The 26,344-nt window shown below is 38.9% G+C and overlaps 1 protein-coding gene and 1 long non-coding RNA gene across 17 annotated transcripts in view; one reads left to right on the forward strand and one right to left on the reverse strand.

Moving 5' to 3' along the window:
• Positions 1–22,204, forward strand: part of LOC115030875 — a 31,680-nt gene extending 9,476 nt beyond the window's left edge. Inside the window, exons 3-5 of the long non-coding RNA XR_003836457.1 lie at positions 12,575–12,645; positions 18,146–18,277; positions 22,100–22,204. This is a non-coding gene — a long non-coding RNA (uncharacterized LOC115030875). The remainder of the gene's footprint in view (positions 1–12,574; positions 12,646–18,145; positions 18,278–22,099) is intronic.
• Positions 1–26,344, reverse strand: part of Lingo2 (leucine rich repeat and Ig domain containing 2) — a 1,160,577-nt gene that overhangs the window by 36,846 nt on the left and 1,097,387 nt on the right. The window lies entirely within an intron of this gene.

A 26,344-nucleotide genomic window follows, 5' to 3' on the forward strand; every position in this document is an offset into this window, starting at 1 on the left:
CTCCCTCTCTCTCTCTCCCTCCCTCTCTCTCTCTCTCCCTCTCTCTCTCTTTCTCTCTCTTTTGCAACAGAACCATGTGATTACCAAATCAAACTAAGAGATTATTTGGACCTAGACAAGTCAAGAATTTCCTTTTATACATTATAATTTTAAGGTCATTTAACATAAGAAAACCACTTAATGAAAATATTCGGTATAGCTTAAATTGCAGGAAGAAATCTGGGTCCTCTCTAGGCATCCTAAGATTAATTTCTCACAACTCCATGGAAGAGGTATGGCTAGAATCTTGTTTTCTAAATGAGGGAACTGATTTTCAGAGCTCTTAGGACTGTTCTTCATGTCTCCACTAGAACAGACTGGCTCTGACTTTTATACTCTGAACCAGTCTACCTCTGGGCTTACTCTTCTGAAAGGCAACTTTTTAAAGATTTCACCCCTAGCTTTAGAGTGATTAAGCTTTAAGAAAGTGGTTCATTAATGCATAGGAAGGCGCATATGTGAATACCATCCCCTATGTTTAAGAGAGAGCTGTGCTGGCAGTCAGCCTAGCTTGAAAGTACTATTTGTGTGACAGGAATCCTCAATGAGCTGGACCACTCCCATGGCATTTTGCAGAACCGTCTGTATATAGTTTTGATCTGAGTTTGGTTCCAAGAGCATAAATATCTGTTAGGAATCCTGTGAGATAACTCCACTAAGGCAGCAACAAAAACTCCCATTTCAATCGATTTTTTTATGCAAATGGGAAAAGGATGAACCAGAAGCAAATACCTGAAAATTCATAAGATGCTATCCCTCTATAATTATGCAATATTCATGGAAGTCTGCTTAGATAGTGTGTTAAGTTCTGGACTTCACATTTGCATTCTCCTCAGCTGAAAATGAGGAAGATCAGGAAGGAGAGAAGATGCCAACAGCCAGAGCACAGAGACAATTATGGGATGAGGCACTTTCACATCTTTCCTCACAATGAGTACATGAAATTAAAATTCTCAGACCGCCAGGGTTCATTCACTGCTGGGAAGAAGATTCACAACTTGGATAACTAACTTATTATTTTAGAAGGAAATAAAATTCTAACAGCGTTGGTTAATGGTTTTGTGTGTGTGTGGTGTGTGTGTGTGTGTGTGTGTGTGTGTGTGTGTGTGTGTGTGTGTTTCTAGTGGGATTTACATCTCCCCAAAAGACTATTACTTTTTGCATGTGTGCTTCTCTAGGTTACCACAGCTCCAAGTTATTAGTATCAATAATTATAAACTATATAGAATCGTCTAATACAAATGTCAGTATTCCTGTGAGAGCTGTTGCCTGCATACCCTCCGAAGGTACGCTTTGTTGGGGGGGAGGGAACAAAGGCAGTGTGAGTACAAATAAACAGCAGCCACATCTCTGTGCACATGCTAAATATTTCATTTCTGCATTAGTGAAATATTTAAAGCAATTTGTGAGCTGTTCCCCAAACATGTGGGAGCCTAGGTCACAGAGCTGCAGGAGAATCTGACAATCTCATGGTGGCCCAGTGCTTTCCAGGAAAAACAAATATGCCAAAGAATGAGAATTACTTTTACTTTTAATGGGGGAGGAACACACCTAAAATCAAATAGATACTACGACTAGGCATTCAGAGATTCTTCACACTGTGTACTCTAGATTCAGGCTCTTTAAACCAGCCTCAGTAAATCTTGGTGAAAATACCACTTTTGGTTTGGCTCTGTGTGTGCCTGAACACTTTTAGTACCCTATACATGGTTGGTGACAGTGGAGAGGACTTTTAATAAAGAAGCCTGTAAGGCATGGTTGCAATGTGTCGGTGCCCTGTACATTGGCCCCTTTGCTCCCTGGGGGGAAATGTAAGAACATTTCATGTCCAGAGTCACCCTTGGAATTGATTCAATACGAAATTCTAAAGACTTGCCAAGCTTTTTAAGGCTCAAAATGAGCCATCTTCATGAGAACTGCAATTCTATTCAGCAGCAGATGCCTGCGGGGACTGACAGCTTATTGGGTACATTTTCACCCACATGCTCTAACATATAGAATTATTTCTAGATGGAGTCTGGTTGTGCACTCAATATTTCTATCTTGCCAGCATTTAAGTGTTAAATCCCAAGTCTCAACATGGGCTCTGAGGACACAGTCTTTGGGAGGAGGTTGGGATTAATTCCTAGGAATGGGATTCATATCCATATAAAAGAAACCACAGAGATCTGTTTTTCCCTTTCAGCAGGTTAGGGCACAGAAAGATTCTAGAGAAGAATAACATTGAGTCTACTGATGACTTGACCCTGGACTTCTCATTCTCCAGAATTTGTGAGAAATATGTTTCTATTGATTATCAATTATCCAACCCACAGTATTCTGTTCTAGCACAGTGAATGAATTCAAAGCCTTCCTAGATGGATTTCCATTTTTCTTTAGGTTATAATGTTGCACTTAGGTCTGTGATACTTCCAGAAAGCTCTGCAAACTCTTCACACAGATTTGCCTAAACTGAGTATTACAGAATTGATTTAAAAAATGTAGAGAATTTATACCTATAGAGTTGTACTGCCCTCAAAATTGTTCCAGGGAGTCAACAGTGAGTGCAGAGATTTGTAAGTTGTTAAAATAATCAGAACAAATGGTCATGAGTGCTCAGCCCTCCATGAGACATCTTTATCAAGCTCCTTCCAATGCACAGGGAATGTTATGGAAAAAGGGGCAGAAAGAATGCCAGAGTTGGAAGATGGAGAAAGTTGCCTGAAATGACATGGATGTTCCACTCATGAACTCATAGTAATTATGGATGCTCACACAAGATTGGCACGAGATCAAGCCATCCTAAATTTCAACATGGACAGACAGGGAAGAAGCTCATGAGGTCCTATTCCTCACTGAGGAATTCATAGCAGTTTATAGCTACTAAGAGTGAGAATTATTCTTTTAAGATGTGTAGCCACTGGTAGGCAGTAGATGGCTCCACCCTCCTGCATATGGGGATCAATGTAATGGTTTTAGTAAAAGGAGAGAGAGAGAGAGAGAGAGAGAGAGAGAGAGAGAGAGAGAGAGAGAGAGAGAGAGAGAGAGAGAGAGAGAGAGAGAGAGTTGGGAGAGGAATGTATTGGGTGTCATTCAGGAGAGTTAGAGATGAAAATGAGGGGTGGGTGTGACTATATTTCATTGTGTACTTGTATGAAGTACTCAAAGAATAATTTTAAGGTAAATAAATAACTGTTCTTAAAAACATAAAAAAAGGTGATTGATGCTTTTTGGACCATTGGAGCAACAGCTCTAATTGAGAACTTACTGCTTCATGTACTGTTTTTAGCATGTTATATCCACCTCCTATAACAATCCTGACCTTATATGATATTAAATTATATATTTGTATATATTATATATTTTATATATTATATAGTGTCTGATCTGAAATTAGAACCATCTCATTTAGTAGAGAAGTGTACGTTTTACAAACATTATATCGTCCAAAATCTAACAGCCAGCTAATAGTTGAGATGAAATTTGAATGTTGGTTAATCCATTATAAGCCTGTGAATTCAATTGCTAAGAAATTGGAAGTCTGCTTTGTAGCATGGACCAACTAGAATCGTCTGACTTGTTGGCTAGAGGTAGCTTCTAAAGCCAAGGATGAAGCCCATCCCAGGTCATAAGGATTCTGTCAATCAGCACAGGGCTAGTAGCTGCTCACATACAAGGATTTGACATTCTTATGTTTATTTTTTCAATCTCACTGCTACTTATCTACACCTCCTATTTTAATTGTCTAAAAGAATAATGTATATGGAAAGGTGATGTAGTAAAGTAGAAGCTTGGCTCCAAACTCCTGAGTTCCAGTGGTACTCCAGCCATCACCTCTATACGTCTGGGACTATAGAAGCATGCCACCTTTATTCAGCTCTCCAGTCTAGTTCATTGGACCATCTCTGAAACAATATTTGCCAGACATAGCTAGACTACAGCACATATGAATTCACAGGGGCTGACACTGTATGTATAATGCTGGCACAAGCTCAAGCCAGTCAAAATCTCAGCATAGCTGGGGAATAGTTTCATAAAGTCCCACCTCTATTAGAGAATCTGTTTGCAACTGGTTGCTCTGTGGGAAGGAGCATCAGCTTTTTTTTTTTTTTTTTTTTTTTGGCATAGATGGGGTCCCTTTGGTTTCCTGTTCCTACAGATGTGCATGGTCCTATATCTATGCCCATATAGATCGTACTAAGCTGGGAGAAAAAGTGGTAGTGAACATAAAAAAAGCCTGGAAAGTAAGAAATGGGGATAGATTTGATCAAAACACATTATATGAACATATAACCCTTTTAAGCAATAAAAAGATATTAATACTATATATAGAATGGATATTTACTTATTTATTTATTCACTTTACATCCCACTCACTGCCCCCTCCTAGTCACCCCTCCCAGAAACCTCTCCTCATTTCCCCCTCCCCTTCTTCTCCTTCAAGAGGGTGGGTCCCCTCTTGGGTATTCCCCCACCCTGGCATATAAAGTCTCTGTGAGGCTACATGTATCTTCTCCTACTGAGGCCAGAGAAGGCAACCCAGCAAGAAGAACATTTTCCATTTTAAATAATATTACCAATTAATTATTCCAAATTATCTTGTGCATTTTATTTTATATTGTTGAACACTGTCATCTCATTATCTATCTGCCAGAGTTGAAAATAGACATATAATAGGATAGTTGATATTTACATTAGGATAACTGATATTTATATTAGGATAATTGATATTTACATCAGATTCTAGCTTTTTACCCTTCAGCTCACTTCTATGATGGCACTGAAATTCGGAGAGCCATTTTACACTAATCGTATCTTATGAAACACAATGAAAAAAATTAAAACTTTTAGGTAACCCAATCACAAAAGAACACACATGGTAATCACTCACTGATAAGTGGATATTAGTCCCAAAGCTCTCAATACCCAAGATATAATTCACAGACCACATGAAGCTCAAAAAGAAGGAAGACCAAAGTGTGAATGCTTCAGTCTTTCTTAGAAGAGAGACAAAATACTCATGAGAGGAAATACAGGGACAAAGCATGGAGCAGAGTATGAAGGAAAGGCCGTCCAGAGACTGCCAGACCTGGGGACCCATTCCATATACATTCAACAAACTCAGACACTATTGTGGATGCCAAAAAGTGCATGCTGACAGGAGCCTGATATAGCTGTCTCCTGAGAGGCTCTGCCAGAGCCTGACAAATACAAAGGCTCACAGACAACATTGGACTGAGCACAGGGTCCCCAATGGAGGAGTAAGAGAAAGGACTGAAGAAGCTGAAGGGGTTTGCAGCCCCATAGGAGGAACAACAATATCAAACAACTAGATCCCTCCATAGCTCCCAGGGACTAAGCCACCAACCAAAGTGTACATATGGAGGGACCCATGGCTCCAACAGCATTTGTAGCAGAGGATGGCCTCATTGGATATCAATAGGAGGAGAGGCCCTTGGTCCTGTAAAAGCTCAATGTCCCAGTTTAGGGCAATTCGAGGGCCGGGAGGAGGAAGTTGGTGGGTGGGTAAGCACTCTCATGGAAGCAGGGGGAAGGGGAATGGGACAGGGCGTTTCTGGAAGGGAAAACTGGAAAGGGGATAACATTTGAAATGTAAATGAAGAAAATATCCAATAAAACAAAAAGAAAGGGAAAATTGTTGTTGTATATTAAAAGACAAAGGCTTACAAAGGGAAATGTAATACTATAATAAATTTATCAAACTATATCTTTAAGGTTAAATAAAGCCACTGCCATTTTATGCTTTGAAAACAAAGCATCTGAATTTATAGGGGTAGTCATCACTTCTAAGGACGAGGGAGGCAAGATCCTAGTCCTAATTTATATTGACACAGGGAACAGCATCTGAGGTGCGCATAAACTATTTCTGGTTTTAGCTATTGAAACATTTTAGCTTGAACTTCTGTTGAGAGCAAGACTATTGATGAATATGGAAATGTAAAGGTACTCAGTGTGGGTTTCTATTTAGACAAGATAAACCAAAGCATGTGTGGCAGTGAAGCCACTCTGAGACACAGATGGAGAAAGGCAGAGGCATAACAAAAAGGCCATCAGACTCGCAATGCAGGATGCTCAGAAACGGGGAATCTGCTTCCATTTGTGTGCTCTTTTATGCCAGACATTCATTTCATTCTCTCGCAATGAACTAGCAAGAAAAATATCTAATTAACAATATATTTTCTGGGTAAATCTAAAAATCCTTCAAAAGGATACTTCCTCTCTGAGACACATAAAGGCACATGAAGAAAGCGTTATACAACGATATATGTCTATATGTTTATACACATGTGTTTCACATTTTATTCCAAATTCAAGTGCAGAATATGCTGTCATTACTTTTAAAGGAAATAAATTTGAGGTTGTGATCACCACTAATCCAATGATAAGTATTTAGCTATCTTTATACAACAACATATGCTTGCCTTGGCATTTCTCCAGCCCTTAAGTTCTGGAGTCTAATATTTCCTTTTATTAGCTGGTGTATTATTCATTTCTGGCCCTCAATGAAGGGGCTTGAGTTTCAGCTGTAAGGGACTGTTTTCTCTGAGATATCTTAGTCCTTACACAGGTTTTATATGAGGTTCAGGCAGTATTGGGGAGAGGAAGCAGTTGGAGAAGTGCCTAAGTGGTACTTTCTCTCAATAAAGACAGTGTGTTCATGTTTAGCTTCTAATGTGACATAATGAATTATGAACTAAGGGTAATTGGAAAATTTGTGTCCCCCTCAGAGCTGAACAGCATTTTAATGTATGAAAGCAAACCGTAGGTCAGTTAGAAGACTTGATCAATATTTATATTGCTCTTTAATGAAAGGAAATAACACTGATAGATTTTCTCTGGGTTTGTTGATGACTGTGTATTAGTAGACTACAAGTGGGGTATTCATTGATCACAGTCAATCTAAACTGTTAGTAACAAGTCAGTCATCCATGCTATTTTTTCCAGAAATTTCCACTATCTTTAAAAGCCCCACTTATCTCTCATTAATTTACATGTAAATACTATGCACAAGGCATCTATTTCTCATATATTACCTCATCCTTGCTTCCCAGAAATATTTCAGGATGCTACTTGCAATTACAGATTAGGACTTTGACGTAGAAACACCCAGACAACTTGTCCATTGTGATATAGTGAATGTAAAGCAAATTTAGATAAATTTCATTTAAAAATGAAATTAAATTTAAAGCAAAGTTAGCAAATGTGTTTGTTTGTTTTATTATCTAGAAGTTCATGTTATTTCTGCAAGCCCACACTGTTTCCTAGAGGGAGAGTGGGGGTTGTTTTGTTTCATACTTTTTTTGAATGGTAATGAGAGAGGATAAATGAAAAGGATGGCACAAAAAGGTCCCTGTAAGCTATGCGAAGGAATAGTTTGAACCCCTCCAGAAGGGCCCTGGGACTGCTGTTCTGCCTACTTCGAAGTGCAAGGCCTCTGACCATCTAGTTTGTGAAGGGCCAGAAAGTCAATTGTGTCACCTTCAAGTCAAGTCATAGGATTTAGCACATGTGACCTGAAAGCCTTCTGAGACCCAGTTTCATCCCTGGATTTCTAGTAGTTTCTCTGCAAAGACAAGAGCAGCTGGAAGTTTTCTGCTCTCTGCTTGGAGAGTATCCTCATTTGGTTCAAAGACTGATTTTAGGCATCCAAGCAACATGCACCTCATTAGAGAGCTTGAGGTTTAGTCAATAAAATTGACTGGGAGATAACTCAAAAGCCACGACTCCTCATCCCATGCATTATGGACTGGGCAGGTACTGTCTCATCTCGTATTTGATCTTGAGAACCTCTGAAAATTTTAGCTCCTTCCTTCATGAAATTTTAAATATCAGCCTGCATTATGTTCAGTGGACAAAGGGGTTCCTGTGGTAATCGGCTTCTGAAGTATGAGGATTTTGTATGAGAAGCATTTAATGATGATTACGCTGGAGGTTAGAGTCTTGTCAGTTCCTGCTCTCCACACTGGAACCCTGTTCATTAATAGTTGGGTGCATACTTTCTTCCTCCTCATGAATATACTGCATGCTATTATCTCAGTCAGTGGAAATCTCCTCTTCTGTTAACAGGAAATGGAATGTACGTCAAAGGGCTGATGTGTGAGAAATTTCTAGGAATGTGAGAAACATTTCAGGGTTCTGAAAACGCACAGGCCCACAGGAGCACACAACGTTGAATACTGTGTTTTCTGCATGCAAGGATTTGTTCTAAGAACTTTACTTTCATTCACTCTAATCCTCTAACAATCCTGTCTTCCTCTCATCTTGCAAATTGGACTGCAAGGTACATAAATGCTAAGCAACTTGCTTTATTTGGTTTACATAGCTAAGAAACAATAAAGTGGTGGTGTTAATGCTGAGGGATCTGAATGAATCATCCAAAAATTCATATGGAAGAAAAGAGGTCCCAAGATAAGAAAAACTATCCTAAGAACAAGAAAATCCATATAGATACCAGCACACCAGAGCCTGTTAATAAATAGTACAGAGACTAGAACAAAACAGTGACAAAGGAATAGATAAAAGGAATAGAGGATCCAAATATTATAATAAACCCATGCAGCTATAACAACATGGCTTTTGACATAGTTGTCCAAACTGACATCAGAGATCAAATGAACCTTGATGCCCATGTGTCACAGAATGAAGCTAGATCACTATCTTTTATCCTGTACAAAAATCAACCCCAAATTTATCAAACACCTTAGCATAAGACATGAAACCCGGAAGTTGAAAGAAAGGGTAACAAAACCACTTCGTGATATAAGCATAGGCGAGGACTTGCTCAATAGGGCATCAGTAGTTCAAATACTAATGACAGCAGTCAACAAATGGGTCACTATTAAAATAAAATGCCTACATACAACAAGAAAATATTTAAGAAAGTGGAGAGATTGACTAAAGAGAGTCTATGGAATACAGAAAAAAAACGGTGAGAATGAAGAACATCTGACAGTGTTAATATCTAGAATGTGCAGGAAAGTTAAAAAAAAAAAACCTAAGAAACCAAGTAAACCATTCAATAAAAGGGCTAATGAAATGCGAATCACCACTACCCTCCCCCAAATATCTTCCCTCACTAGAGAAATGCAAATCAAAGCTACTGGGCTATTTTATCTCCCCTCAATCAGGATCGAATTTTTTAAAAAAACAAAACAAAACATGCTGGTAGGGATATGGATAAAAAGGAACCACAGAGATAAAGCTATTCCAGCCACTCTAGAAATTAATACAAACCTTTTCCACAAAACCAAAAATGGCTCTATGACTCACCTATATTATGCCTAGGAATTTACCTGAAGAAGTTTAAGTCATCATATGACAGATACACTTGAACATCAATTTTATTGCGGCACTATTGACAATAGCTAAATTATTGAACTAAACTAAGTACACAACAACAAAAGAATCGATAAAGAAAATATGGTCCATATGTATATGGTGTAGTATATATTATATATAACATGTGCATAATCCCATAATATAAATCTATGCATAAGGCTGAAGTTATTTCACTTGCAGAAAGATGGATGCAACTGGAAATGACAATGTTATGTGAATTAAGCTAGTCTTAGAAATAAATATCATATGCTTTCTTACATATGGAGATTTTAGATTTATACAGAGACATAAAACCATGTATACATTAAATAAAGTTAGAATCAAAATAGTCTAGAGGAAAGGGGAAGGAAAGGATGAGAAAGGAAAGTGCTAGGAGTATTGATAAGCATATGTTCAATGTACAAGGTATGACAGACAACATAAAATTGTATGTAAATATCCTTATTAAATTGTCCTTATGTCTGCATGATATACATAATGAGTAAATACAATGAAAATCAAATGCCAAATTTGATGCCAATGGGATTAGATGATATGGCTTTTGTTATAAACTCTAAGTACACAGAGGAGAGAATATATTAATTGTTTGAGGTAGGTGGGACCTACATGAGAAAGTGAGATAGCAAGTAGGAGAGGCCACTGTGCATCAGTGGTGGATTCAGAAATTCCCATCACAAGTTAACCATCCATAAAAAGTCATGAATGCCTCCTTTCCTACTTTCTGCTGATTGCCCTCTCAAGAAGGTACCAGAGACAGAAAATCATATAAAGACATAACTGACAAGTTCTAGGTGCTCTCCAGCTTGCCCACTAGCAGTGAGATGTTACACCACTTTACTAAGAGGTGCCTTGATTTCTATAACAGTAAAAATGGTTAAGGAAGAAATAGGATGGTGAAATTATTTTTATTCATACATCTCAGTGACCAGACCTCACTATTCATTTTATAACTCATACCTACTTTGGTTTTGTTTATTTTGTGTGGGCCAAACTATGTCAGAATAATAGCTGTTAGTTTTTAAATTTCCAGTTTTCTCTGCTCTTCCACCAGAGGGTTTTTGGTAGCATCTACATCAGAGTCTTGGCCTCATAAAATGGGTATAGTCTTGGACACAGTTTTGTGAAAGAAATATCAAAGGGAGAGGGATGGAGATGTGGCAGAGCACCTGGGAGAAGCAAAAGCAGCAACTTTGAAGAAAGGAAGCTATGTTATATAAAACAGTGGGTTGCAAAGAACCCAATGGACTTAGTTTTTGTACTTTTCTTCCTATTTCATAATACTGAATAATGCTAGCTTTTGCTATTTTTAGCTGCTTTGAAATTATTAGTAATACAAATAACATATCATTTTGAAGTTGCTCCATGGGAGCCATAGGTTTTTGATGAGCCTTGCAACTACTAAATTAATTTTATTTGTTGTGAGACACTTCCTGTGGTCTTTTAAGCACCTCTCTTATGTTGAACCAACTAAGTTAAAGCAGGTAAGCTTTGAGCTGAAGTGCAACTGGCTAAAATCTGCTAGAGATTCCAGTGATGAATGTCATCTTGTTAAGTATTGCCTTCTAAAGCTTCCTTCAAACTCTAAGTTAGAAAGGAAACACACTATCCTTTAATTATCATGACTCCTGGCACTTGGAACTACCCATCAACAGATACTTACTCTGGACCTGGGAGGAACGAGTGCCGTTCTTTGCTGAACTAAGGAGATGGAATTCTATGAAAGGATACAGCAAAATGTTGAATTTGCTTCCTGTGCTCCTACATTAGAAGCAGAAGTCTTAGTTTTCTCTTGCCAATTAGCACTTTACATTTTTATAAGCAGAATAGAGAAAGGGGATGGGCATTAACTGAGATTTACTGTGCACCAACCAGTGTACCTTCTATAGTTATGTAATTCTTATTATCATTTTATAAATAGAGAACTAGTTAAATCACTGGTTCAAGGTCACTAAGTTGTAATTGTCATAGAAAGATTCCTGGAGGATAGAAGAATTGTAGTATTTAATTATCAGATACATGCTCTAAACAGCTGGGAGTGAACTGCCTTAAACATTTCTGATTACAAGTAATAAAATTGAATCTGTGTTATTTAACTTTAATAGATGAGACATGATAAAAAATACATGGAGGTCATACCCTGGACATATGGTTCATTTGGTAAGTGTACTGGCTGCTCTTGTAGAGGACCTGGGTTTATTTCTAAGCACTCACATGGCAGCTCATGTTGGTCTGCAACCCTACTCCCAAGGTTGCCCTACTTTTGGTCTCTGTAGCTACTGTCCACATGTGGTGTATCACATATAGGTGTGCAAAATACTCACATAGATAAAATAAGAATAAATAATCATTTTAATATATACACAAAACAAAACAACAAAACTGCTTTGATTTTTCTAATTGTGGAAGAAGAACTTTTGAATTGCTAGCTCTTGGGTTTGTGCAGTGGAGATCAATGCATTCACCTTTTTCGTGAAGTATATGTGGCAGGAATGGGGTTTTCTACTTCTCCTTTGGGGTTCCAAATCTGCTTTGATGTGCTACAATTGAGTCAGTCAAATGGTATTCCAACAGGACTCTTATCCAAATGCTGACCCTAAATATATAATGTATATGGTTATTTCTAATTATTTAATTGAATAGCAAAGTGGTTACAAATAGAGTAGTACTACATGGGTGTTGTCTAGAAACAATCTTTAATGAATAAATTACATGACTGCTCTAGGTTCCCCTGGCACATCCTTATTTGGTATACACATAATTATCTTAGCGGAAACTAGTAATACAAATTTGGATTTGTGTCTTCAGAAGTAACATTTCACAATATGGCAGTCCATTAAACAGAATTCACACTGTACATCCAGCATAAAAGGTAATACTACACATAATTCTTCTTCTTCCTCATACATAGATAAGAAACTACATTTGGACTCAGCAAACTGTTGATCTTTACTCTATTGTGAATGGTTAGTTGTACGTCTTTCAGTAAATTAATTGCACCAACTTCCTGAGACATCTTGTACTCATCTGTGACTTGAGAGCAATAATTACAAGCTCTCAGGAGTAGTCTTGATACTGGTAAAACATAAGAAAATGTTTTAGCACAATGCAAGTCATATACTCAAATGGTAAATACTTATTGATTTAAATTAATTTGCATTATTATTTCTCAAGATTATTCTTATTACTATCTTGGCAGAGTGAGTTCAGCCTATCCAGAATTTTTGGAGTCATCTACACAGTGGAAGCAAGACAGGTGGGCTGTGTCAGGTAAAAGCATCCTTCAGGAAAGTGAAGGTCACATCGGAAGAACTGTTGATAAAATCAGAATCAACTTGTTCTTTTGTCTTTCTGATTTGATGGTCCTGAGGGCGTTTCATTCACACTTTATGACCATGTTCCCAAGCAGAAGAGATGGAATTTTATCTCTGGGAATTCCTTTGAGAAAGGGTTGGATGGAAAGGTATGTTTTTCCAGGAGGTAGAGGGCAAGACTCTGAAGAAAGAGTTTGGAAGTAGAATTATGTGCACATCTTGGCATTGAACCCACCACGTCTTGGCTAGAACTAAACAATCACCAGCCTTTGGAACATCCTACAGTGAGGGCACAAGGGTTGAAGGGGAGAGGTGGAGTTAATGACAAAAAAGGAAAGGGGCAGTCAACTTTTGAAATCATCATGGTGCCATTTAGAAGCAGATATAAGCAGGTAAGTAATGACACACACAAGAGACTGTAGCAGTGCTTCAGTCCTGTGCAAAGAATCATGTCTCAAGTCCCTGCCTCCCCATTTTCTTACTTGTTAGAGAACTTTACTTACTAGAGCCTCTATCCCAATATGCACATAGAAAATGGTCAATCAATACAGTTAAAGCCAAAACTTCATGTTAAGAAAACTTCATAATAACTACCATTTGCTTATCCTGTTGCAGGCATTATGTATATTGTAGGCATTTAATGTATATTGTCACAGTGAGGCCATAGAAAGGAGAGAAAGGAGTATCGTCCTTGTGCTTTAAGGTCTTCAGCCGTGGACTATTGGGCCAGTCTTATAAAGATAGCAGTAGAAGGTCAGAATTGAAACCCAGGTCTGAATGATCATAAACATTCTAATGTGCTATTATCTCTGCTAAATGTTCATCAAGTATTTTGCATGTGAGAAATGAGTTAAGAGACAAGGCAATAGGATTCCCACACTGACTCTGCTGCAGGGCTCTGGATTTCCCTACAGTGTCAAAATTTGTTCTGCTGAAGAAGTCAGGGAGTGCTGTTGTGAAAGAAGTCACTTTCCATTTATTAGGCAACTCCTATTAGTTCACTTCTTACTAATTGCAACCCAGCATGTTGGAGTCATCATAGAGAAAGCTCATGCTGTACATACAAGCCAATAAAAAGGGGAGTATGGCTCTGAAGATGGAGGTATCAAAAATAAAAGGAAGGAGAAATATCTCAATATTTAAGAGTATTTGCTGGATAATGATAAGGACCAGAATTTGAATCCAACACTCACATAACAAGCCAGAAATCATGTGATTGCCCATAACAAAAACTTTGATAGAAATGATACTGTCTTCTGACTTTTGTACACGAACACACACACACACACACACACACACACTGACACACACACACACTGCATTCAGAGGAAGAGAGAGGAAGAGGAGAGAGATATAGATAGAGAAAGAGAGACAGTGACAGAGAAAGACCTTTTAAAAAGTAATAGAAGATAATTCAAGGTATTTTTTTGAAATCTTTCTTACCTAAAGTCCTGATTTTTCAGTAGTCACAGGACTAAATAAAGAATCTAGTTAAGTTTAATGAACAACAATAGCAAGACAAAATTTTCTTTGTGTTGAAGTGGGTTACTGAGGCTGTCTACAGCTTCATCTGAAGAGCTTAGAGAATATAATTCTCCTCTCTGACACAATTCACTTGTAGCCTTGATCCTTTTACCTCAGAGCAAACAAATATACGCGGTGACATCCTAAGGTTACCCCATAAGCCCTCAAGATCTGTTCAGATGACAAATCAAAACAGAGTTCACGGTCTTATTTGCACTGTTTACTGGCAACCATAATTAGCACAGTTCTCTAAGGCCTGCCAGAGGCCAGGTGGTAGGCTTTCTTAATTTATATTGCCCATGGAAAGCATCCAGCAGCACAGCTCTCTAAGGCCCGTTGGAGACCAGGTGTCAGCATGGTTTTATTTTTAGAATGATGGAGCCGGTTGCCCATTGAAAGGATAAGGTCAGCAAGGAGGCGCAGGCAGTGCCAGGGGCAACCAAACACAGAAATATAACTAAAATATTGATTATGCAAATACAAGGACCAAATGCCATGTCCAGCAACAGTGTTACTCACCACATACGACTCTTAGGGACAGAACAGCATCTTATAGGACAAGTGAGAAAGAAGTCAGGGTACACATTTGCCTTATTTGAAAAGCCTGGGCAGTCATATTAAAATATACATTTTAACTCTGCCTCAGTATTGAGCTGAACTGTCTTCCATTTAGAAACGTTATCCTCATCCTTTTCTTCCACATGCTCCTCAATTTCTACCAGGTTCCAGTTGTCACCCAAATCACACACTCATTTTCACTTCTGTCTCTGCTAAACCCACACCCTGCCTCTACAAACTCTGGCCCTGGGTATTCAGATTGATTTCTTTTACTTTTCTGTTTCTGTCAAGTTATGGACAAATGTGTTAATGATAACACAGTAGGCTGTGGCCCCAATAACTCACCAGCAATTTGATGAATCTTGTCTGAAAATCCACTCTGGTCTTTCACTCACTATGACTAAAGGTACTTTCACTTTGGTTAGTCTCTTAAATCCTTTTATTTTCGAATGTTTGAGTACTTATCCTAAGAGAGGCAAATAGATTGATTAAAAGCATTGGAATTTCAGAAAATTGATGGCTATAAAATTTATGATATGCTGGCTCAAGGTATCATTTGTACATTCACAAATGTATTCACATATCTGTATATTTATATATTATAGATACTCTATGAACGTTGAAACTTTTACATTAGGTGGAAGATTTCTGGCTTTGTGTTTTGCTGTATCTTCTTTTATAATAAAAGAAAAATCTGATGAAGGAACCTTAACTATATAAAGTGAGCCTTGCATGGAGGTGGTCTGTCTGTCTGTCTTTTTCTGAGGTTGAATTACTGTTTCATTCTGGAGTCAAAACTCTATTTTTTTCTTTTTTCCATTCATTTATTTACTTATTCACTTTACATCCCAATCACAGCCCTCTCTCTCCTGTCACACAGCTGCTCCCCCTCCCCTCCCCTTCTTCTTTGAGATGTAGGAGGTACCCTGCCCCCCCTTGAGTACCAATCAGCCCTGGCAACTCAAGTCACACTGCAAGGCTAGGCTCATCCTCTCTCACTGAGGCTAGACAGGCAGACCAGTTAGGTTAACAGGGTACACAGGTAGGGTTAGGGTAAGCCCAGACTCCAGTTTTTAGATGGCTCACATGAAGACTGAGCTGCACATCTGTTTCACATATGCATACATCTACCCCTTGTTTGTTCTTTAGCTGGTGGTTCAGTCTCTAGAAAACCCTAAGGGTCCAGGTTAGTTGACTCGGATAGTCTTCTTGTAGAGTCTCTATTCCCTCTGGGTTCCTCAATCCGTCCTCCAACTCCTCCACAAGGAAGGCCTCCCAAGCTCTGTCTAATGTTTGGCTTTGGGTCTTTGCATTTATTTTGATCAGCTGCTGTGTTGAGCCTCTCAGAGGACAGTTATGCTAGGGAGCCTCACATTTTAAAGTGGATCTTGCCAAAATAAGAAGAGGCACAAAACAAAGCGTTGGGTTTTCTATGAACAGTCGCTTGAAATTCAGTAGCAGATGGATTGCTATGGTCGCATGGGAGAACAATCCTAACTGCAATGTGTTGTTACTAGGAAGGAAGCCAATTTATAATCAATAAGTTTCCGGGAAAGCAGCACAACCACTTGTTAATAATAAAAGGAAAAGGATCATTGGGTGAGAGGTTAAGGTTTGGATTACTATTGAATTTAGGATCCTTTGGATGTCCTATATTTACTGACTGTATTCAGTTTTTTCCAGTGCCACTTCACAGCTATCTTAGATTGAGAAATTAGTTCTTAATTTTTTAAGAAGAGAGCTTTTGAGGTATGATTATGGATTATTATAATAGTGTTATTGCTTTTCCATAAGCAACAATGAACTCAATATCAATCTCTTTATTATTTTTCAAATTCTATTTATCATTAAAAGTCCATATAGAAGCCGGGCTGTGGTGGCACATGCCTTTAATCCCAGCACTTGAGAGGTAGAGGCAGGTGGATTTCTGAGTTTGAGGCCAGCCTGGTGTACAGAGTGAGTTCCAGGACAGCCAGGGCTATACAGAGAAACCCTGTCTCGAAAAACCAAAAAAAAAAAAAAAAAAAAAAAAGTCCATATAGAGTTTCTCTCACAATAAATCTTATCAACAATGTATACTCAACAGATGTTCCTCCCCATGTCCTGGTTTCCTAGTGAACGATTCTCTACAGTAGGTTAATAACCAGCTTCTTATTAGAGCTAGATCTTTACATGTGCTGGATGTAGTGACAAATTCCATAGTGAAGTGATGTTGTTTTGTCTTTTACCTTTCAATATCTTATGTACTGGTCAAAATATAGCAAGAACTGAAAAATGTTTTCTACTAAGGAGGTTGATATTTATACATACATACATACACACACACACACACGATAGAGAGAGAGAGAAAGAGAGAGACAGAGACAGAGACACAGAGATAGAGACAGACAGAGACAGAGACAGAGACAGAGAGAGGGCACTCATGCACACCTTAGATGTTGCTTCTTGCTTTGGCTGACAGAATTCTCAAGGAACCTATTGTACATCAAATTTAATTTTAACCTTCTAAAGAGGATTCATATTCACATGTACACATTCAGTGAAATTTCTGGAAAAATCATCAGTTACTTCTAATGGTTCTTGCTAGTTTCATATCAAATTTAATCAAAGTCCAAGCATTCTATAACATCTATAGCTTGACCAAACACAGAGGCTACCAAGGATCAAGGCTAATTTCTGCATTTGCACCACTGTAGTAATCGTAAAGACATTAGCTATGCATTTATGTGATGACAAAGGGTCAATCTGTTCTTTGTAGAATTAAGCAAACTCCAGCTTGGGCATGATGGCATTCACTTTTAGCTAAATATTCCAGGTCATTAAGCATTTGAGATTTTGTGTGTGTGTGTGTGTGTGTGTGTGTGTGTGTGTGAGAGAGAGAGAGAGAGAGAGAGAGAGAGAGAGAGAGAGATACAGAGATACAGAGAGAGAGAGAGACAGAGAGACAGAGAGAGAGAGACAGAGAGGAAGCAGAGAGACAGAGAGACAGAGAGATATTAGAAAGTCTGATACATGAGTCTAGATGAATTGGAATCCTAACTTAGTTTGTCACGTCTGTTCAACCTTAACCAGAACTTTGTTGCTTGGCCTCAGAATTCTGTGTCTGATACAAATTTTTAGTAAGCACTAAGTATTTTTCCTTCTTAGGCTTTAATTCTAGATTTAATTGACTACAAAGAGAAAGTTTTATTTTGTACATGTTATAGTTACACACCAGGCCACCTGCTTTAATGATTTTACAGTCTCAACTGAAATTAAGCCAATTAAGCCAACTTGGATTTAGTCGCAAAGGAGAGAGATATCTTTGTGACAAGGTACCCCCTTTGCCTTGATGGAGGGCTACCAGGAAGTCACTGGTTTGTTCTTTCTTCTAGGTCTAATGGCTTTACAAAAGCCCGATGCTCCTACCTTAATGCAGTCCTTTTGCTGCACCAGCTAGAATGACTGCATTCTCAAAGTGCCTCCTGTGGAACAACTGGCATCTTTCTCAAAGTGGATCTTCATAGGTATATGTCCTGGAAGGGAACGAGGCTGGGATTTTTTTGTTTGTTTATTTGTTTTTGTTTTTGATTTTTTGATAAGCATTAATGGGATACCACTATTTTGAAAATTATGGTGTGCCAATTTTTGCAATAAGCTTACTTGATTTTAGTATGGCAGCTTTCTCCAATGTGATGCTTACTAATTAAATTAATTTTTTAAGGTTACCCTTAAGATACATAGGGCATCCCACACTTGAAAAGAGCTTATGCTCATTCTCTCCTTTTACTCTATATACTGTGGCCTGTGGCTGCTTTGGCCAATAGGACACTGAGAAGGTGGCACGGTGAACTTCTGGTCATATCGTCTGACACCTTCCAGCTTCGCTTGAGTCTGTTGGAATGCTTGCTTTGGGGGAGTGAATCAGCCACATATCAGTTGTCCAGCTTTTCTGAGCCCATGAGCTATATGGGAAGATGGAGACAGCCATGTTTAAAAGCTTCATGGAGACACCATTGACTGATCTTCAGCTGGCCTAGCTATACCTTCCAAAGTACCAGTGAGAAAATCCTTACTGCTCTAGTCTGAGCTGCACTCTGCCTGAAAGTCTATGAGTGCTCTGGAGGGAAGAGCTATGCTCAGCTTGTAACTGACAGTGAGGGAGATAAGAATAAAACTGTTACTTTAGTTCTTTTAATTTGGGGGTGATTTTTTGTGTCATACTGTATAATTTTAAAAATACACTAAGCTCAAAATACCTTAGAAGATAGAACTTTTCCTGTATAGATATTCAGGGTTATATTTGAGAATACAGATTAACACCCTCTCCATATTTCACTTATATTGTACACTGGCTAAAAGTTTGGTAGAGCATCCAATTCCAGAATTCCTTCAATGCAGAACCATGGGGCAAAAGGCCCATCAGGTCTAAATTCACATGTATTAGAGGAAGACATTCACATTAGTTTCTGTACCTAAAAGTTTGGATTGTCCTTAACTGAGAATATTAAAAAAAAAAAAAAAACTATAACATAGTCCCAAACAAGCCACACCAGTGTGCTCCCGGACTTGGTTATACTCTGATCAGAAAGCATGACCTGCATATACAAAAATGGAGGTATGCCTTGCTGATAGACTCAGATGAAAAATAGAAAGTGATAGGTCTCGTGTGCAGATGCAGGTTGCTCAATGTCAGACAAGCTGCATGGTTGTGGTTATCCATAAACTTTTGCAACTTAAGCAGAATTCCCAACTTGGTGTGAACACAGGTGGGACATGCAGACATTGTAGGGATAACCATAAGTCTGATAGGCTGCAGGTAAAAGATAGTCATCGGGGATTTTGACTATAGCAGTAACTTTACTGTTGCTCACATTTCCTCTGATGTCTATGTGACAGCCACTGCCCTCTGGATAGAGATGACCATTGAGATGGCACTTCCATCCATCTTTGAAAAATTAGAGAAGTCAGTGAATGTGATAACAGATATTTGTAAGTCTAATGGAAGCTTGTCTAAAGGAATGCTACAGATTCAGAGAGAGAGAGAGAGAGAGAGAGAGAGAGAGAGAGGTGGATGTTGAGATCTAGCACTTGAGAACTCTCAGCTGTTACTTAACTATAATAGAATTGCTCCATCAATTGTTAGAGAGTAGAAAGGATTTTAAAAAACAAAATCCTATTTGCACTCAGTATTGGGTCGTTTGTACATGATGTCAAATAATTGCTACAACACTTGGAATGAACTGCGGCGATTAGATTGTTTTCTTAAATCTCTCTCTCAGATATGCAACAACAGTGTGATATTGATTTTAGAAACTTCACAGGATAGGCTCAATGAAGAGACTAGATGTGAGTGAATGATGACCCACATAATACATAGGCACTAAAGAAGCACTGGAGAAAGCATTATAGAAGACCCTGAGAGGCAGCTGCAGCCCTCAGACGGAAGAGTGGCATCAGGCCAGAATCAGCTTGCCGGCAGGTGTTTGTAAATTGCAACAGGGTTCCTACTGAAACAGTATTGTAAAAGAGGCTAGCTTTCCTGGGAGGGCTTCAGAAGATACTCAGTATTTCACAGATGCACACAGTGATATCTACAGTCTTAACGGGAGGAACAGCAGGAGGAAGAGAAAGGAAGATTAGAGGCTGCCTTCTTTCCGGTTATTTCACTGGAAGGTTTGAAAATCAGAACCAGTGGGGGAAAGCTGGAAGAAGCTGAGGAGGAGGGCAACAGTAGAGGAGGACCAGCAGTCTCAACTAAATGGACCCTTGGGATCTCTCCAACACTGAGTCACCAACCAGGCAGCACACACCAGCTGATATGAGGCCCCCAACACATATATAGCAGAGGACTGCTGGGTCTGGACTCAGAGAAGAGAGACTGGAGGCCCTAGGGATTGGGGAGGTCTGGCGGAGTGGGGGTGAGATGGGGACATCCTCTTGGAGATGGTGGGAGCAGGTGTGTGATGTGCAACAGTCCGATGGTGGAACGGGACGGGGATAAAGTCTGCACTGTAAGAAAAGATTAAAGAATACACTTAATTTTTTTTTGAGGTTTTCATACATGAGCGTCTACATCATTTCTGTCCTTCTGTCACCTCCAAATACTCACTCCCAAATTCATTATCTCTTTTTGGTAAAGATACTTTGAAAACATCTTTAGGCACAGGGATTTCACTCGGAGCTGTGGTTATCAAATGACTGTCTCTATTGAGTAAAATACTTCGTCTGTGGTTTGAATAGCATATTCAATCAGACCAGCATTTATGATCTCTCCCCAGAATGCTGAACGTGGTGCTAAGTGGTGCAGAGAAATTCTGACTTCTTTGGATTTGTTAGGCTTATAAAAATGTTAAGTGTGGGGTGGGTATTCTGATAAAGTTATTAGTTTTTTTTTAAATTGTCAAGAACTCACACAGCAAACAGCTGTGACCTATCCCCTTTCCTGAGCCCTCTATAAACAGTACACTGACTGCCCTTGTACTGCTGCACAGTGACAAACTTAATATAAAACATTTCACCATGTATCTAGTCTCCTTTTCCTGCTATGGCAGCTTAATTCTTAGTTGAACAATGACAAAAGATGATATTCTTCTCCAGACAATTCCGAATCGCTTTAAAGAAGTGACTTAGATTAACTGATCATTACATAGCAATTACACTTTTCCTACTTCTACGGTTATCTGTTAGGGATCTATCATCACCATCAACATAGATTTACATATTTTAAAAAGAAGTTTTAATATCTATTGCAGAGGTTTGCAAACCTAACCAAAATAATAATAATCAAAACTCCCTCTCATAAAATCCTTTCTTCAAATGAAATCGTACTCAGGAATATCTAAAATCGATCACAGTGAGAGATACTGATTAAAGCTGGCTTCTCAATTTTATGAGCCCTCCTCCCACACCACACCACAGAAGACCCCAGGGCATCTACACGATTCCAGGGACCACGGGGTAGTCCTGAACTGCCACTGATCTAATAGAGTCAGAGACTTGCAGAATTCCTAAGTCAGGGGTGTCATGGAGACTATCATAAATTGTGGAAGAGCAGAGGAGGTTTCCTTAGACACTCCCTGGTTCACCTTCTCACTTCTGAGGTAAAAGACAGAGGCCTAGAAAGGTTACAAAGCACCCTGTGCAGTGGCAAACACATGAGTTTAAAAATCACAACTCCTTTAACTAAATCTATGGCTTTTCCTATGTCATTGCAAACACCCACAGATATAGGCAAAATAGGATAGTATCCTTTGAAAAGGAATTTTTAAAAGTTCATTTTATGTTATATGTGTGAACGTTTTGCCTGCCTATTTGTCTGTACCTTTCTGCATGCTTTGTGCCCACAGGGGTCATGAGAAGACACTAGATTCCTTGGAACTCAAGTTACAGTTGGTGGTGAGCTGCCATGTGAGTACTGAGAATCAAACCTGGGTCCCTTGCAAGAAAAAAAAAAAGAAAACAAACAAACAAACAAACAAACAACCCACTTTCATCTGCTGAGCCATGTCTCCAGAACCCAGAAGGATTATTTTTTTAAAGCAGAAACAGCATCGAGCAGAGAAGAGAAAGCAGCTATGAGAAGAACAGGTGTGTCAACATAAACCTGCCTCCCAAGTTCAAATGGGCAGCAACAACATCAGTCATTGTTGCGGGGCTCATGGTCTAGATCTATGAAAGAACATTTGAGACGCCTTCAACTTCTGTGCTGTTCTCAGAAACCACCTGCAAGAGATGACAAGACTCCACCTAAATCTTGTTAATAGATAAATGCTCAGACACAGGAAGAGAAATGGTTGGGACCTGACCACAGGGGTAAAATTAAAGTTTAGCATGCAGTCTGTCAATGAAGTTCATAAAAGGTGCCCTACAGCAAGAGGATCATTCAGCTTCGAGTAGGGAACTCGGTGTTTTTGCAAATCACAGAGCTGAGTGCAGCCAGTTAGCTCAGTCAATCAAATCAGGTGCTTACAAAATGAGTCTTCCCAACATGACTCCCAGAAACAGAAAAATGACTCTCAGGATCTCATAGTGTAGGCAGCTTTTAAAACATGGCTGTCTTTGGCCAGCCTGAAGTCAGCATTGAGAAGCAGATATAAATTCTCTCTCTTCCCTCTGGCTGAGACTCTTTCTTCCTCAGGTCTTCAGGGTGTGTGTGTGTGTTCATAACAAGAGTCAGACAGTTAACAGAACGTCATTTCTTAATATTTAATAGAAATCAGATTCAGATTTTTTACTGTCGTATAAGATCAGCAAATCCATACCTATGACATTTATCCACTAGCAAGTAGCTCTAAATTAGAAGGCATAACAGAGAAAGATACTGTTCAAATTGTAGCAATTCACTCATTTTTTCTACTATTTCCTATGATTATGTTGAAGGACCTTCTCTAAAATGGAGAAATGAATCAGACTCCTCTTTGTTTTGGAAAAGATTTCACTTGTACACGTGCTTCACATTGTGGGCACCAAATTATGTCTCTATAGTAGCTAAAATCCCGATGTTCTGTACTCCTGCATCCACATCTGATTCTATTGTACATGGTAAGTATCTGCATATTTGGCAACTTGGCTTTCTGACCCATGATGGACTCTGCAGACAAAGTCAATGTTCACAGAGATACAAGTATGTAAAAAGTAGTCATATTTTTCCTTTGAAAATGAAATTCCTCGTTTGAACACTTGCACTGCTGCCGAGGAAAGGCAAACGTAGCTAGTTTTGAGAGGCTTTTTAAAAAATTAATCATTTGAACAAGAAATGAAGTTGAGCCACTGAATGGATTATGTACCCCATGGGTAACATGTTTTTTTGTTTTAGAACAATGAAATAACTGAGCTAGCCTTCAGAATGAGCCCTACAACTGTACGCTGTTCCCCTTGAGACAGCTGAATCCTTAGCTCCGTGCTGTCTAGCTTTTTGATTTTCAGCCTTCTGCTTTAGGTATTTTCTTAATCCTTCCTAGCAGGAATTAATCCCTTCCCATTGTGGGATGTTCCTAACACAGAGGAGCAAACATGATTTATTTGTGCTTTCCCTATTTCCTGTAATTAACAACTAAAGAATAAATTTCGTTGTGTTTAAGTTTAATTCTTTGTTTGTTTGTTGAGACAGGGTTGTGCTATGTAGCTCTGGCTATACTGTAACTTACTGTTTAGACCAGGCTGATGTTGAACTCACAGAAATCTGCCTGCGTCTGCCCCATGGGTGCTACGATTAAAGGCACGAGCCACCATGCCTGGCATAAATTTAATACATTAAACAAATAGACTACAGATATTAGTTACACACAGGTGAGGATTTTTATCTGATTCGTTTTCTCTCACAGCCTGTCACAGCATTGCAGAAAATAATGTACTCACCAAAACCTCCTTGAAATGGTCTCAGTTTTAAAATGCAGTCTTCCTGGTTACCTTAAACAGAACGTGAGTCATTTAGTTCACTAGCCCTTGGCTGTGTTGGCTTAATTCCCGCACTAAGAGTTTCAAAAGTTATCAGCGTTCTTGTTTTGTTTTGTTTGTCTTTCAGCTCAGTTATCCTGAATGACTGGCACCTCAGTTGGTGGTTAAATTGTTTTACTATGTATCTAATTTCTGACTCAGGAGGATTTTGAACATAGGAACTTTTGTATTCTGTGTATTGGTTTGCATTTTCTCTGAGATCATACATTTGTTCACAGCAGGGAGAACATCTATTCTATCATGTTTAACTCGGAAAAGAACTCTGCATTTGTCCAGGTAGCCCAGGAACCACTCCATCACAGGTCTATAATCGTATGTGTATGTGACTATCTGATTAATACACATCTTTCTTGTAGTCGGTAAAAACCATGAGAGAGATGCGGCCTGATTATCAACTGCTTCATCCCTAGAGTATAGGATACTGCAGATACAAACTTTTGTATCTGAATAATTCAATGAAGTCCAAGAAAAAGCAGAATTTGAGCTGGGTTTTGAGACAAGAGAGGTGATTTATCAGAATTCAAAGCAGATACCAAGTAGAGATATTGGTAGAGATGAAAACTCTCGGTTAGGGTCCACCACAACCATCTCTGTGTTGGCGTGGCAGATTTCTATGCGATGGGAATTTACTGCAGAAATGGGTTTGCGTTTTTATCTGACCTTAGTTTAAAATCCACCCAGAAGTTCCAGCTACAGTTACAAGATGGCACTTTTAAGACACTTGAGGTTGGACTGCCTTCACCATGGAAGAGGGAATTTCCACGGTGTGCTTAATTAAACAGTATCTCTGAAAGCAGCACGTTATTGTTTTCGTCACTGGAAAAAGGGAAATGCCAACCGGTTTTCCAGACAACACACTTGATTGCCAACTGGATAAATGCCCTATTTCCCAGGGGGTGTGATGGGCTGAGTTCACCAAAACGTGGGGTCCTAAGTCTGATGGTCATGTTGGGTACTATCCACTCTTCATGGATGTTTTGGAAGCTTCATCCACAGCTGACTTGTTAACCACACTCTTGGTCTTGGTCACTGGACAGAATCAACATGTCTGTGTTTTTCAATTCCTCTGAGCTAATTAGAGGATAAAGGAAACAGGATTTAAATATTTTCTCAGGTCTCCTGTGTTTCTTCTCTTTACAATTCTGTTCCTGTCCCCTTTCTTTCCATTGTTTATTTCTAATCTGCACTTATCCTAGCATGTGGTGCACAATTACATACCCTCCCTGCCTTTTGGGGTTTAGAAATTCCATCTTTTTTTTCTCTATTTGTAAGTTTTTTTCCTTTGTTTCTTTTTAAACAATGTAGCCATTCCCTAGTGTGGACTGCTGGACCAAGGGCTTGTTTATTTGGCGAGTGTACGTGGGAACGGTTTCATCCTGAGATCCTGTTCAGTTGTAGTCCCTGAGGGAAGTAAAAATGACAGCAAATTGGACATATTTTTAAAATACAACTTTTTGGTTTTTTTTTTTTTCAGCTTTGGAACAATGCACTTTACAAACTGCTTCTTCCAGGGTAGCCAAGTTAAGGCCAGAGGAAAGAAAGACAAAGTAAAACAAACAAACAAAAAAAAGCATCTCAAAATGCAGAGATGGCCTTCTCATTTTGAGATAGCAAACCTGGCCCAGTATTCATTCCTTTTCTGGCCTGTATTAAAGCTATTAATGGATTCGGGAATGGCACTTCCTGCCTATCTTCCCAGAGATATAAACCCCTGTGGCATCAGAAGCCTATGAGTAGAGCTGTATGTACTGATAAGCAATTATCACTGGGGTAAAAAGAAGGGCTGAAGTCTTGGTTTATCATAGGGCAGAGATGTTAAGATTTATTCTCAGTGTTATCAGACAGCCTGGCTACCCAGGCAAAGCTCCTTCACCGAGAAAAGAATGAAAAGCACAGGGGGAGATTATACTTCTCACAAACATTTATCAATCAAAACAAGGAACTCTGAATGCAAAATTGAAACACAATCACAAAGTCAGCTTTAAATGGACGAAAGGCCACAGAGAACTCAGACCTTCTGAGGATTAAAAATGGAAAAAAAAAAAAAAGAAATCTTTGCCTAAGATTGCCAGAGATCAAACAGAGAGAAGCTATGAAAAGAAAACTGGTGTGGGAGACTGCTTTTACGAATGGCT

The sequence above is a fragment of the Mus caroli genome, chromosome 4, assembly GCF_900094665.2.
Source record: "Mus caroli chromosome 4, CAROLI_EIJ_v1.1, whole genome shotgun sequence".
In the NCBI taxonomy this organism is placed as follows: Eukaryota; Metazoa; Chordata; class Mammalia; order Rodentia; family Muridae; genus Mus; species Mus caroli.